The 16945-nt window shown below is 40.0% G+C and overlaps 1 pseudogene; it reads right to left on the minus strand.

Annotated features, from left to right (window-relative positions):
* LOC107779252 (organic cation/carnitine transporter 2-like) overlaps positions 1–12551 on the minus strand; it is a 120534-nt pseudogene extending 107983 nt beyond the window's left edge.
* Between the last annotated feature and the right edge of the window lie 4394 nt (positions 12552–16945).

Raw genomic sequence — 16945 nt, forward strand, 5'->3', positions numbered from 1 at the left:
CACATGACTCACTAAGAGCGGTCCCATTTTGACTCTAAACTAATGCAAGTATTCACAAAGCCATGAGATATTAAGAATTAAGCACAAAGTGAACACAAGTACAGAAAGTGAGACATAAGCGTCACAAGACATGCAATCCAAATACAGAAGGCAACATGAAAGACTTCAACACATGGGAAAGATTCTGCACATTCCAAAGCCTAAATGTGCTACTATCAAATAAGTCAAAGGTGCCTAGGTTCATCTTTCTTCCTCCATTTATTTCCTAAATCCTAGTCTAAAAGAAAAAAGTACCCGGTTCAACCTACATCCCATGGAAAAGAACCAAGGCACAAAGAAAAACCACGGGGGATTATTGCTACCCATGAAAAACTAAAAGACATATTTTTGTATTTTTCTATTTTGTAATTTTTTGTTTAGACTTTAATCCCTCAAAATATTATCTAGAAGATCCATCGCCAAGAAAAGTCTAATTTTTTCAAAAAACAAAAATCTTTATTTTTCTGATTTTTTTAATTTTTAAATTAAGCTATTAAACTACTACTACTATACTACACCATTAATTCTACTAACTATGCAATTAAAAATAAAAAGCTAGCTAATAATAAAAAGATAAGAAACTAACAATATACAATTATAATACTATACAAAGCACAGAGAATCTTCCATCCCACACTTACAAGAGTGCTTTCACGACCCAAAATCCAACTAGTCATGATGGCACCTAACCCATCCCGTTAGGTAAGCCAATTACCAACTAACCTATTACAATGATAATTATTAAAGCAATTTAAGTGAATAAAGATCATGATCTTATACAATCCCCAAGAACTTGTAGTACAAATCATGAGCATCTAAGAATAGAGTATACAAAGCGAAAATGAAATAAATACATAGTTTGTTTGAATAATACATAAACAGAGCTTTTATAAATCTAAGGCTACCTTGAACAAGAGGCAACTACAACAGGAACGCAGGTACATCTTCAAGTCCCGCAACCATCGAGCACAGCAACAACAACAGTCAACATCTGCACGCAATGTGCAGAAGTGTAGTATTAGTAAAACCGACCCCATGTACTGAGTAAGTAACAAACTTAGCCGTAGGATGAAAGTAGTGACAAGCTTCCACCAAGGTCGAGTCCAAAACTAATAGTTCACAACAATCCATAACAACATAAAGAAAATAATACCAGAAGTAACTCAGGGATAAAATACTCATCCAAATAATGATTTCAAAAAAATATTAGTTCTTTCTTTCAAATACATCAGTGAAAACCCAAATCGTTTTGCCAAAGTTGCCAATAATATGAATAGTTTGAAAACAATAAATTTCTCCAAAAATCTTTTCAATAATAAATAATATGTTTCATTTTCTTTCCGGATAACCCGTGTAAAATAAATGTATCACTATGCCCATCTTTTAAAATGTGTGAGAAATCATGAATGATGTGATGTTGTACAATATGAAGAAAAATACATCTCTATGCATGTATGTCATGTGTACATTCCAATGCGATGAAACTCAGTGATAAAATCATAAATAGCCCCTCGGGCAGAACATCACTCATATACAGCCCCTCGGGCAAACCTCACAGTCACTCGTGCTACTCGGGCATACCTCGCAATCACTCTTACCACTCGGGCATACCTCACAATCACTGTTGCCACTCGGGCATACCTCAAAATCACTCATGCCTCCCAGTCATTCAACACTCGTCACTCGGCAGTCGCACTCAGTAGGTACCTGCACTCACTGGGGGTGTGTACAGACTCTGGAGGGGATCCTTCAGCCCAAGCGCTTTAATCTGCACGGATAACTCACGTGCTGCATAGACAACTCACGTGCTGCATGGACAACTCACGTGCTATAATAATAAAGTATTCTACAGGCGGGCAGCCCCGATCCACACTCATCCTCAAAATCAGTCCCTCGGCCGATATCAAACATGTTGCGGTGTGCAGCCCGATCCCATAAATATGCAACATGCTACGATGTGCAGCCCGATCCCATAAATATGCAACATGCAGCGGCGTGCAGCCCGATCCCATAAATATCATCACAAATCAGCCCCTCTGCCTCACTTAGTCATCAATTTCTCAAGTCTCTCGGGCTCACAATGTCATGAAAAATAGCCCAAAAATGATGATATGATGTATCAATAAATAACAACAGAGACTGAGATATGATATGTAATGAAATGAATATGACTGAGTATGAATTTTCAATTTAAAACAAATAATTCACAGCAATATGACCTCTGGGGGTCCAAATAATACTGGTACATAGCCTCAAAATCCAAAATTTTCCATATCAAAATACTAATATTTTCCAAAAATCCGAAATTGCGCCCCAAAAATCACCCCTGGTGCCCACATCTCGAAATCCGATGAAACTCACAAAATACGAGAACCCATCCAATTACAAGTTCAACCATACTAATTTCGCTCAAATCCGACTCCAAATTGGTATTCAAACTTGAAAAATTTGTTATGTGACATTATAGAAATTTCCTTCTATTTCTCTTCAAGATTAAATAATCTTACACCAAAAATGAAGATTAATTCATGGAATATAATGACAAGGGAGTTAAGAACACTTATCCCAAGTTGTGTGGAAAACTTCCTCTCCTAAATCGCCCAACCCGAGCTCCAAAATTCGAAAATGGGTGAAAATGTTGAACCCTCGAATTTAAAGTTCTGCCCCAGCGATTTCCGCATCTACGGAAAAGATTTGCACACCTGCGCATCCGCTTGTGCTAGTAAAACGTCGCACTTGCGGACTCCACTCGCCTGCCCAGTTTCTGCTTCTGCGTGCATCCGTCCGCTTCTGCGCTCACGCAGGTGCGGAATTTTCCCTCGCACCTGCGACCAATGCCTTACAGCCCTCTGCCCGCATCTACGCTCCTTCTTGCGCAGGTGCGATTGCGCAACTGCGAAGCTCCTTCCGCACTTGTGTGCCTCGCTTCAGCGCACCCCTGCTCGCACTGGCGAGCTCGCACCTGCGACTACTTTTCCGCAGGTGCAATTACACCAGAAGGCTTCAGTTCCAGCAGTCTTCCAAATTCAAAAATCAATCCGTTAACCATCCGAAACTCACCCGAGGCCCTCGGGTCCCCGTTCGAACATACCAAAAAGTCCCATAACATAACACGGAGCTACTCGAGGCCTCAAATCATACCTAACAACCTCAAAAATACGAACTACACACGGATTTAAGCCTAATAAATTTCTAAATTCTACAAACGACACCGAAACCTATCAAATCACGTGCGATTGACCTCAAATTTTACACACAAGTCATATTTCACATTACAGACCTATTCAAATTTCCTCAATCAAATTTCGACCTCGATATCAAAAAGTCAACCCCCTGGTCAAACTTCCCAAAAATTCATCTTTCTGCATTTCAAGCCTAATTCCCCTACAGACATCCAATTAATTTTCCGGATACGCTCCTAAGTCCAAAATTACCATACTGAGTTATTGCAATCATAAGAATTAAATTTTGAGGTCGTTTACACATAAGTCAATATTCGGTCACTATTTTAACTTAAACTTTAAACCGTGGAACTAAGTATTCCAATTCATTCAAAAACCTCACCGAACCCGAACCAATTGCCCCGGCAATTCACACAACATTTGTAAAGTACAATTTGAGCAGTAAATGGGGAAATGGGGTTGTAATACTCAAAACGACCGGCCGGGTCATTACATTCTCCCCCACTTAAACATATGTTCGTCCTCGAACGTGCCAAGATTTGTTTCTAAGCCATCAAATCACTGTTCCATCTTACCACACACGTACCTGGGGGTGAACCCACGTCACCCTATTCCACATAGGCTTGACTACACAATACAACTGAAAATCATTAATTTAACCTTAGCCAATAAACCTTGGAGATTAATTTCCAACCTTTAGAATTTCATTTAAGATATAAATCTTGCATTTACACACCGTATAAGTCCGAACAAGTTGCATCGAGCTATAACTATAACCACGGATATAATCAACCAACATATTACACAACTCGCATGCTCGTAGCACCATTCCTGATTGCAGTGACTACTCCAAAACCAACCGCATACTAGTATTAAACCCATATCGAACCAAACCTCATCCCAAAACCTTCGTACACTGTTGATAATAAAAGAACCACATGAAATTTCATGACCACTTACCAGATCAACAAGGCACGGAGCTCTCTTGCTCCAACCAGAACCATAATCGCTTTCTGAGCCGACTTTCAATATTATACTCCCGAATATACTGAAATCAAAGCTGATAGTACCCATTCTAGGTCCAATGACCTTATATTACTAAACACAACTGTTCCATAGACATGCCTCACCAATATAACTCAGAGCCACAACTCGTGCCATTCGTGCTCCAATTCGCAACAATTCAAATGTACCCACTAATGGAAAATGACTCAAATGAGAGAACTGCCCCGCCATTAACAAGTACCTCCACAACGAAAAGCTGAAAATTCATCATACACAGTTGAACCAACACCCGATTCTAACACGAGGTTCATGTTATATACTCCGAGCCACCCTGCTCCGAATTAATAACGACGGAGAGGAAAGTGACAGAAATACCACACAAAACCTGAAAAGACATAACCATTACGCTACCGATCATGCAATACACCAAGTACTTATCACACTCAAATTCTGCTATAACGCTCAAATAGAACCGCACCATCTGTGCACATAACCAATGAATCACAACCCCTTGTAGCATAAAGGGGTAACTCACAGATCATTTGAGAACACGAATAAGTTCAACATCAACGGAATGACACATCCCTCAATAATAGCAGTATGGAGCCAACCATTCCGTCTTGGTGTAGAATACACATCTTAATTGGGCCTACCTATGGACCTCCAAATCAACTCGGGTTACCCACAAATAGATAAAAATCCCTCCGAAAATCCATAATGATTGAATCATAACACATTTCATCATCTGGCTAGCTCCAGCCATAACTTCACAGTCCACAACCATGAAACTATCTGCTCCTAGGAACTCCAAATCTCCAAATCCATAGAACACGCAAATCACCATATTTGATTCCATCTCTACCGCCCGAATGCCTAACACCTCTGTCATACACGATCATCCCACGAGAAATACTTTAAAAGTTCTTCCGTGCCACTTGACAAAATTTGAATATCAGCAGTCTATCAACCATGTGAGTACCGCAATACTAATTTATACATCAGTGAGTCAAACTACAATGCGCCTTCTGAAGTCCGTCCCTTTCTCATAAAACACTAGGTAGTAATAGTATTCATCTAGTTATTTGAAATTGTCCATGTTGTCCAACATTCGTTACCTTCTCTTCAAGACTGTACTGCCACCTTGTACATAAAAATCTAGCTTTCGTACAACACAAAACATTTATCTTGCCATCAGGTGAAAAGCACAAGAATCTTATTATCAACTTTGAGTCACCAATAATTTACATACCATTTTAGTTAGAAACCTTTCTCTTGCTTCTTTCCAGGAGGAAATCACAATATACAACACGTTCTCCACACCGGTAGAAACCATCAAGAGTACTTTGGAATCCATTTGCACATAATCAAGCCCTTAAAACTAAATTCCTCTAAATCGACCAAGCCACATAGGTCGCCAAGTCCAGGTGTATTGCCACAAAGTACCTGTAGAAAACCTCTACATCATATGCACCCAAGGAACCGATCTTATCCATTACCATACTGATCCAACCTACTACCAATTGTCCTATTTTCTCTGAGTCCCTTCCGAATTTGTCTTCAGATTGATAATTCTTCTTGCTAAAATACCATGATCTTTAACCACTACTTACCCTACAAACCTTAGCATAGAACCACAATGCCCTATGGCGCATAAGCAACTGTATTCTTCTTAAGCACCTTCAGAAATACCACAACTATAACACTCACTCTGAGAATACCTTATGTGAATTTGATATTGTTCTTCTTACCTTCCTTATACAAAAATGTAAAATCCATAGTCATATAGAATTTTCATATGTCCAGGCACCATCAAACGTAAATCTCGGATTTTATCCATACACAAGTCCAAAAACATTCTCAATTGCTATATATAATTCTCAAACCCACTAGAATTTTCTTGGGAGTCACCCACTTTGCTCAAATCTAATTGCACCACCCAAATGGGCCAAAAGACACGTGCCCCATTAGCACCACAACACTCAAAGAAGTAACTCTACTTTAACACTACATATCAAATGCATACTCCGTGGGCACTACATCATTCACCAATAACAACTCACTCATCCCGCGAATTTCATTTACTCATATGTGCTATATAATCCTTAAACAGGAATTTTCTTATTCGAGTCATCCTCGATCTCAACTTCTGCAAGTCATAGCTAATCCACAAGTATGACTCAGACCAAAATTAAAATTTAATATATAACCATGAAATTAAGTCGTCTGCAGCAGGCTCCCCCACTTGGCCCAAAGCCATAAATCATTTCATTCAATAAATCACAACACCCATACCGTATTACTGCCATGATACTACAGTGAGTTCAACGAAAATCTTTCTCAAGCTCATGCAACACCAACCATAAAATACCTCAATCATCCGTTAAGCATGCGTTTATTTCCCTTGACAGTCAATTCAACTTTCTCAACCAGATTCAAATTCAAATCTCAACACATACCCTCCGCTGGTAGAAAAGAAACTCTCCACTCAACATTATAAGGAACACACCTACGTAGATTACTCTGCAGGAGATAACCCACTTGCTCAGCCTCAAATAGGCATCTTGTTATACCCTTTTGCAACCACAATTACTATGCAGTCACTTAATCGTTCTGAGTCCAAACTTAATAACAAAATATGAGAATTTAATTTTTCCCACAATTTAACAATGTGAAAGATCCTTCAAAACATTCATTACCCAAGATTGTTCGTCACATCAAATCGAAAATCAAGGACCCATTGTCCTTTTCCTTTACATTTCAAGGAAATACTTCTCGTTATATTCCAATCGTCTTAACACATCTCGTGGTTACATCATACCCATCACACCGCATTCCACCGCTCATCGAGCCACAAATTCCACTATAGGGTCATTATTGGACATATAAGTCCAATTGTACGAGTTACAACTGAAGCTACCGAGCTTAAGCAATCTTCTAAATCTAGCCTCACGTCCTCTAGACTGACCCATCACCAGAACACATAATACACATTTCCAACATCTTTCATGGAATCACAAGCCGGCGATGCACATATAATACTGAGCGCTCATGTGCGCATACGAATGCGTGGAAAGAATTCAAAGAGTTTATGTCTCAAGCAGAATCAATCTCGCACGATAAGGAAAGAAAGATGGGAAGTATATATCCTAAATGCAATGTAGCCTCTCGAAGATAAGTATGAACGTCATCATACTGATTCGCAAGACTCTACTAGACACTTGCTCATGACTTGTAGAACCTATGAACCTAGAGCTCTGATACTACCTTGTCACGACCCAAAATCCAACTAGAAGTGATGGGACCTAACCCATCCCGTTAGGTAAGCAATTACCAACTAACCAATTTCAATGATAATTATCAAAGCAATTTAAGAGAATAAAGATCCAGATCTTATACAATCCCCAAGAACTTAGTACAAATCATGAGATTCTAAGAATAGAATATACAAAGCGGAAATGAAAAAAATACATAGTCTGTTTGAATAATACATAAACAGAGCTTTTGTAAATCTAAGTCTACCCTGAACAAGAGGCAGCTACAACCGGAACGCAGGTACATCTTCAAGTCCCGCAACCATCGAGCACAGCAACAACAACAATCAACATCTGCACGCCATGTGCAGAAGTGTGGTATCAGTACAACTGACCCCATGTACTGAGTAAGTAACAAACCTAGCTGTAGGTTGAAAGTAGTGACGAGCTTCCACCAAGGTCGGGTCCAAAACTAATAGTCCACAACAATCCATAACAACATAAAGCAAATAATATCAGAAGTAACTCCGGGATAAAATACTTATCCAAATAATGATTTCAAAAAAATAGTAGTTCTTTCTTTCAAATACATCAGTGAAAATCCAAATCATTTCCCGAAGTTGCCAATAATATGAATAGTTTGAAAAAAAAATAAATTTCTCCAAAAATCTTTTCAATAATAAATAATATGTTTCATTTTCCTTCCGGATAACCTGTGTAAAACAAATGCATCACTATGCCCATCTGTCAAAATGTGTGAGAAATGATGAATGATGTGATGTTGTACAGCATGAGAAAAATACATCTCTATGCCTATATGTCATGTGTACATGCCGATGTGATGCAACTCAGTGATAAAATCATAAACAGCCCCTCGGGCAAAACATCACTCTTATACAGCCCCTCGAGCAAACCTCACAGTCACTCGTGCCACTCGGGCATACCTCACAATCACTCTTGCCACTCGGGCATACCTCACAATCACTATTGCCACTCGGGCATACCTCACAATCACTCATACCTCCCAGTCACTCAACACTCGGCACTCCCACTCAGTAGGTACCTGCGCTCACTGGGGGTGTGTACAGACTCCGAAGGGGCTCCTTCAGCCTAAGCGCTATAATCTGCACGAACAACTCATGTGCTGCATGGATAACTCACGTGCTATAATAATAAAGTATGCTGCATGCGGGCAACCCCGATTTACACTCATCCTCACAATTATTCCCTCGACCGATATCAAACATGCTGCGACATGTAGCCCGATCCCATAAATATACAACATGCTACGGCGTGCAGTCCGATCCCATAAATACTCAACATGTTGAGGCGTGCAGCCCAATCCCATAAATATCCTCACAAATCAGGCCCTCTGCCTCACTTAATCATCAATCTCTCCTGTCTCTCGGGCTCACAATGTCATGAAAAATATCCCAAAAATGATGATATGATGTATCAATAAATAACAACAGAGACTGAGATATGATATGCAATGAAATGAATATGACTGAGTATGAATTTTCAATTTAAAACAAATAATTCACAGCAATATGACCTCTGGGGGTCCAAATAATACTGGCACATAGCCTCAACATGATTTTTAATATGCTTTTCAGCTCAATTTCTTTAACACATAAAACCGCATGGAAAATGCCAAGATTATTTAACTATAAAATTCCACAGAAATAATTATATCACAATTTCTATAGTGCATGCCCACACGCCCGTCACCTAGCATGTGTGTCACCTCCCAACAATTCACGAAATACATATATTCAGGGTTCATACCCACAACTCTAAGATTAGAAGAGTTACTTACCTTGAACAGGCCAAATCCAATGTCGAACAAGATAAGAAATGCTCCAGAAATTTCATTTTGGTATCAACCTCCAAACGGCTCGAATCTAGTAACAATAATTTGATTCAGCCCACAAAAATTATAGGAATTAATTCCATATCAAAATACTAATATTTTTCAAAATTCGAAATTGCGCCCCAAAAATCACCGGTGGGCCCATATCTCGAAATCCGATGAAACTTACAAAATACGACAACCCATCCAATTACAAGTTCAAATATACTAATTTCGCTCAATTCTGACTCCAAATCGGTATTCAAACTTGAAAAATTCGTTTTGTGACATTATAGAAATTTTCTTCTATTTCTCTTGAAGATTCAATAATCATACACCAAAAATGAAGATTAATTCATGGAATATAATGACAAGGGAGCTAAAAACACTTACCCCAAGTTGTGTGAAAAATTTTCTCTCCAAAATCGCCCAACCCGAGCTCCAAAATCCAAAAATGGGTGAAAATATTGAACCCTCAAATTTAAGGTTCTGCCCCAGCGATTTCCGCATCTACGGACAAGATTTGCGCACCTGCGCATTTGCTTATGCGAGAAAAACGTCGCATTTGCGGTCTCCACTCGCGGGCCCAGTTTTCGCTTCTGCGCGCATCCGTCCGCATCTGTGCTCACGCAGGTGCGGAAGTTTCCCTCGCACCTGCGACCAATGCCTCACAGCCCTCTGCCCGCATCTGCGCTCCTCTCGCGCAAGTACGATAGCGCAACTGCGAAGCTCCTTCCGCACCTACGCGCCTCGCTTCAGCGCACCCCTGCTTGAACTTGCGAGCTCGCACCTGCGACTACTTTTACGCAGGTGAGATTATACCAGAAGGCTTCAGTTCCAGCAGTCTTCCAAATTCAAAAATCAATCCGTTAACCATCCGAAACTCACCTAAGGCCCTCGAGTCCCCGTCCGAACATACCAACAAGTTTCATAACATAACATGGACCTACTTGAGGCCTTAAATCATACCTAACAACCTCAAAAATACGAACTACACACGGATTCAAGCCTAATAAATTTTTAAATTCTACAAACGACGCCGAAACCTATCAAATCACGTGCGAATGACCTCAAATTTTGCACACAAGTCACATTTCACATTACGGACCTATTCAAATTTTCAGAATCAAATTTCGACCACGATATCAAAAAGTCAACCCCCCGGTAAAACTTCTCAAAAATTCATCTTTCGGCATTTCAAGCCTGATTCCCCTACGGACCTCCAATTAATTTTTCCGAACACGCTCCTAAGTTCAAAATCACCATACTGAGCTATTGGAATCATCAGAATTAAATTCCGAGGTCGTTTACATATAAATCAACATCCGGTCACTATTTTAACTTAAACTTTAAACCTTGAAACTAAGTGTTCCAATTCATTCCAAAACCTCACCGGACCCGAACCAGTTGCCCCGGCAATTCACACAACAACTATAAAGTATAATTTGAGCAGTAAATGGGGAAACGGGTTTGTAATACTCAAAACGACCGGCCGGGTCGTTACAAGTGCAGTGTCCCCAATGCACAAATAAAGTATAAAATAATAAGGGTGGACAAGAAACTCACTGAAAGGCCAAAGGCCAAAGCAATAGCAGCTCACGGGGTACTCAGACTTCTCCCAAGGATGGTCCTTTGTGCGGGTATCTCACACTAGTTTCAACCATCTCGCTCGCTTTTGCACGCTTCCAGTGACTTTACTTCCTATTCTCATAATCCTATAAAATAAAACAACACTGCAAAAATAAAAAAATAAACAAAAATAAACAAAAGCGTTCTATTTTAATAAGATAACTCCTAGTGGCATCCCATAGTAAATCAATCCAACACCAAAAACAATAAGATAACTGATATTAGCCTCTTGAAAGCCCAATTCTTTTCTACCACCATCTTGATAGCTGAGTAGAGACTGATTGTTGACTCTTGAGATCTGCATTAGAAGTTCCAAAGATATTTACATGAATCAGGCATGCTTTATGAATAAAATAACATGCAAATAAAAAAATATTGAATAAATCAGACATTTGGACTTGCTTACTCCGTGTACACATAGAGGTACTTCTACGCTTTAGCAACTCATTTTAGATTTTTTTAATTTTAAATATAGCTCGGTTCACATGGCATCCAGTGTTCACGCAAGATCCGAGAAATGCCTGCATCCCAAGGAGTGTGATGTAGACAGCCTACCCTAATGCAAGCATTAGTGACTGCTTCCACTGCTCGAACTCGTGATCTATAGAGTTGCACTAAGACAACTTTACCATTGCTCTAAAGCTCCCCTTCTCATTTTAGATTGGTGTAGTCTTATAAAATTGCCTATCATAGAAACCTACCAAAGCTTTGTTTAAGGCGAAATACATAGATGGACACTCAAAATTGGCATCATAATTTGTTTTAGATAACTTAACTATACCTACCAAAGCTTTGTTTAAGGCGAAATACATAGATGGACACTCAAAATTGGCATCATAATTTGTTTTAGATAACTTAACTATACTAGTGACCAAACAGACACCTTTTCTCGGCAGAAGTATGTCTCATGAGAAAAACATAAGAAACTAATGGACATTAAGTGCAACATATATAGGTTGTCTTTACTTTAAGATATAATTTTCAAAAAAACAAATATAATGCAACCTCATTTCTTTTAATTAAAGAAGAAAATAATACGAAAATTAAATTGAAAAGGAAAATCCGATGGACAAGGCATCCCGCATTCACGCAAGGTCCGGGGAAGGGCCGCACCCCAAGGGGTGTGAAGTCGACGGCCTACCCTAATGCAAGCATTAGTGGCTGCTTTCATGGCTCGAACCCTTGACCTATAGATCACACGAAGACAACTTTACCGTTGCTCCAAAGCCCCCTTCAACATACTTTAAATAAATGTAGACCACATTAATGAGAAGTAATTAACTTACATTGTGTTCTTGATCTTCAAAATCAATGAAGGAGCCATAGAAGCTTAAGGTTAAGCTATTTTTTGTTGTAATTCTTTTCAAAGTTAGGACAAATTCTTCTTTGTTTCCTCTTACGTAAAGCCACCTTGGTGATTCACTAACAAAGAAATGAACCAATATTGAGTACAAGATTGTAGGAAGAAAAGTCCAAAGGTATAAAACACTCCAAGTAGAATCTCTATTCACAAAAGCTATAAGTAGAAATGAACCAATATTGAGTACAAGTTCCTATGGTAATAAACATAATAAAACTTGATAAAATCAACATGTTTTATCGACCAAGTTTTGTGTCAGCTAAGGCAGAAAGAAGGAAACTCAATAACACAACCTATGAAAAAAGAAGACGTCGGAAGGCCAGTGTCACGAACCAAAATTCTAACCTGTCGTGATGGAGCATATCTGAATACTAGGCAAACCGACAACGATTGACCTCAAAATTTGCACACAAGTCATAAATGACATAACAAACCTATTCAAATTTCCAGAATCGAATTTTGACCCCGATATCAAAAAGTCAACTCCCCGGTCAAACTTGCAAACATAAATTTCTATTTTAGCCATTTCAAGCTTAATTTAACTACGGACTTCCAAATAATTTTTCGGACACGCTCCTAAGTCCAAAATCACTATACGGAGCTATTGGAATCATCAAAACTCCGATCCGAGGTTGAATACTAAAAGTCAAAATTGGTCAATTCTTCCAACTCAAAGCGTCAAACATGAAATTCATTCTTCCGAACTAATTTCGAAACACATAAAAACCAAAATCGACAATTCACACAAGTCATAATACATCGTATGAAGCTATTCAAGACTTGAAATAGTTAAAAGGAGCATAAATACTCAAAACGACCGGTCGGGTCATTACATTCTCCCTCACTTAAACATACGTTCGTCTTCGAACGTGCCAAGAGTTGTTTCCAAGCCATCAAATCACTATTCCACCTTACCACGCACATACCCGGGGGTGATCTCACGCTACCCTATTCCATTGTCCTGACAACACAACACAATTGAAGATCATTACGTTAACCTTAGTCCGTAAAACTTAGAACCCAATTTTCAATATCCAAAGTTTCTTACAAGACCCGAGTCTCACATCTATACATTGTATAAGTTTGAACAAGCTATATAAAGACATAACCATAACCACAAATATAATCACATAACATACTACACAACTCGCATACTCGCATCACCATTCCCGATCACAGTAACTACTTAAGATAAACATGGTACTAGTATTAAAATCCATAACAAACAAAACCCCATTCCAAAACCTTCGTACACTTATGATAACGAAAGAAACATGTAGAATCACATGACCCCTTATCAGATCAACAAGTCATGGAGCTCTCTCGCTCCAACCAGAACCATAAACACTTTCTAAGCCGACTTTCAATATTATCCTTCTGAATATACCGTAATCAAACCAGATAGTTCCATTCTAGGTACAATGATATTATATTATTAATCATAATTATCCCATAGACATGGCACACCAATATAACTCAAGCCACAACTATGCAATCTGTGTACCCAAAAATGGAACAATATCTCAAAGAAGTGAACCGTTTTTGTAGGTTCAACCATCACTACCACAACCGCAATGCTATGAGCTCATCATTTATAGTAGAACCATGACACACAAATCTAGTAACGGTAACCTGTTCTCCTAGAGATCACATTAACGTCACTCGCACGGAAAATTCACGTGCTATAGTATCAATATCTGGACCCGCACGTACAACTCACGTGCCAATAATATCAATATCTGGACTCGCACGGACAACTCACGTGCGAATAATATCAGTATATGGATCTGCAGGGACTGCTCACGTGCCAATAACATAATCCGCCTAGCATGGTCACAGGCCTCCAGTCCAAGCATATCATACAGGAGCAATCAAATAAGTACATATGATAAATTAAATAAGATTCACATGCTCCTTGACTGGTATAAATAAAATGCCATAGAGTAGGCATGTGAAAAGTGTGCTATCACAACTGAAATCAAAAAGTTAACGCACAAATAGTAACTACCCAATTTATTCATGGAATCAGCCTATTTGTAACCTCAACTATAGCTAGATAGTTCTCAACAAAGGTACGAATACGAGAAATGTTATAACTTTACGTTAAACAGTCAACTCTACGCATATCATAGCCTAAGCATTCTTCCGAGTATGAATACTTTCTCTGATGCCCGCACATGGGCTCAAACCTTGCATATAGGTGCACTCATAGCGCGTAACTATTTCAAATAATTAGCACAACTAGTGCCTCCACTGAGTTTAAATAAAACAGTCACCTCAAACAGGCCGCAACCCAGAAACAATATGCTTCGGAGAACTCCTAGTCTCCAAATTCATAAAACACATGAACTACCATAACTTATCCAACTCCAGCACTCGAATGACTAACACGTCTTTCATGCACGATCATCCCACGAGGAATACTTTCATAATTCTTCCGTACCACATAGAAATAATTTGAATATCAACAATCTATCAACCAGGTGAGTACCGCAATACCAATGAACATCTGTAAGTCAAAACACAATGGGGCTTATTGAAGTACTTAAAAGGATTGAAAAGGTGTCTTATTAACTTGCATTGCTGCCTAGTCTATCGGGTGTTCATCTAGTGTTTCATGTATCTATGCTCCGGAAATATGTCGGAGATCCGTCTCATGTTTTGGATTTTAGCACAATATAGTTGGTTTCAGAGCCTAGGTTACATAGGTCTCACAAGTCATGACCAGGTTTAGTAGAGTCTTGCGGATCGGTACGAATACGTCTGTACTTATCTTTGAGAGGCTTCCGAACCCTTAGGAAAATTTCACTTTCTTGTATTTTGTCGTGCAAATTTGTTGATTATGGAAACTAAATATTTGTTATTCTATTCTCTCACAAATGGTAAGGACACGTACTACCAGATCAGATGGTTAGCCACTAGTGCCACCAGTTAGAACCGTGAGAGGCCGGGGCCATGGTAGAGGTCGGGGTCGAGGTAGAGGTCGAGGTGTAGCTCGTACATCAGTTGGAGCAGCACCTGTAGCACCACCATTTGCTCCAACTCAGGAGCCGATTCCAGATATAACTGAGCCGACAGGACCAACTCAGGCACCAACTATGCCTATTGTGATTCCAAGCCTTTAGGAGGCTTTAGCTCAGATTTTGACTGTTTGCACCGGCCTTGCTCAGGTTGTTTCGGCTCAGGCCGCACCTTCCACTTCTCAGGCCGGGGGAGGTACTCTTACCCTTGTTTCCCGTACTCCATAACAGGTAGTGCATGGACTTCCAGTCCAGCAGGTTCCAGCTGCTCAGGCCCAGGTAGGTCCTATTATGAATGACGAGGAGCAAAAGAGATTAGAGAGGTTTCGGAGACTCCATCCTCCAACTTTCAGTGCAACTGAGTCAGAGAATGCTCAAGATTTCTTGGACAGATGCTAGCGGATGCTTCGTACAGCGGGTATTCTGGAGTGTAGTAGGGTCTCATTTACTACTTTTAAGCTGACTTGAGCAGCCTTCAGATGGTGGGAGAATTATGAGATGAGCAGACCTGTTGGTGCAGCACCACTTTCATGGCATGAGTGATCCGTATTCTTTTTGGAGAAGTTTGTGCCACAGACCCGCAGAGATGAACTGCGCAGACAGTTCGAGTATTTACGTCAGGAGGACATGTTCGTGACTAAGCATGAGATGCGATTTTCAGAACTGGCCCGTCATGCAGTTTGGTTGGTTCCGACTGAGAGAGAGAGAGGGTCAGGAGGTTCATTAATGGCCTCAATTAGAAGTTTCGTTGTGTTATGACTTAGGGGAATGTAACATGTGCTAGATTCAAGGAGGTGGTTGACAGTGCTCGAGGCCTAGAGATGCTCTGTACTCAGGAACTTGAGGAGAGGGAGGCCAAAAGGTCTCGTGGTCTGGGTAATTCCAGCGGTGTTCCTTCTAGGGGACAGCCCTATCACAGCAGGGGTCGTCCTTATAAGCCCGCTCAGATGGCTCGTCCAGCTCATCGTGGCGCATCAACTAGCTGTGGTTCATATAGTGCTCGACAGAGTCAGTCTTCTCTTGGTGCACTTCCAGCTCAAAGTTCATCTCGTGCACCTTCAGTTCAGAGTTCATCTGTACCAGGTTCTTCTGGTAGTTATTCTAGTTCTCGAGGTCCACCTCAATACTTGCCGTCATTGTTAGAGAAGGGTTGTTTTGAGTGAGGAGATTTGTGTTATTTGAAGAGGAATTGTCCCCGCCTTTCGGGAGGTCCAGCTCAGCAGAGGAGGTAGGCTGCGACTCCCGCACCAGTTAATTTAGCACCCGCCCAACCAGCACAAGGTGGGGCATAGACAACTAGAGATCACCCTGGTCCGATTCTATACTTTTTCTGCCAGGCAAGATGCCGTTGCTTCAGATGCAGTGATCACATGTATTGTTTCAGTGCGCCACAGTGAAGCTTCTATATTATTTGACCCTGTTTCCACATATTCGTATGTTTTATCATATTTTATTCGTTATCTAGATATGCCCCGCGAGTCCTTAGCTTCACATGTTCGTGTATCTACGCAGGTGGGCGATACTATTATTGTGGACTGTATGTATCGGTCGTGTGTGGTAACTATTGGGGGACTGGATACTAGAGTTGATCTCTTATTGCTTAGTAT

This window comes from Nicotiana tabacum, chromosome 13 (assembly GCF_000715075.1).
Source record: "Nicotiana tabacum cultivar K326 chromosome 13, ASM71507v2, whole genome shotgun sequence".
In the NCBI taxonomy this organism is placed as follows: Eukaryota; Viridiplantae; Streptophyta; class Magnoliopsida; order Solanales; family Solanaceae; genus Nicotiana; species Nicotiana tabacum.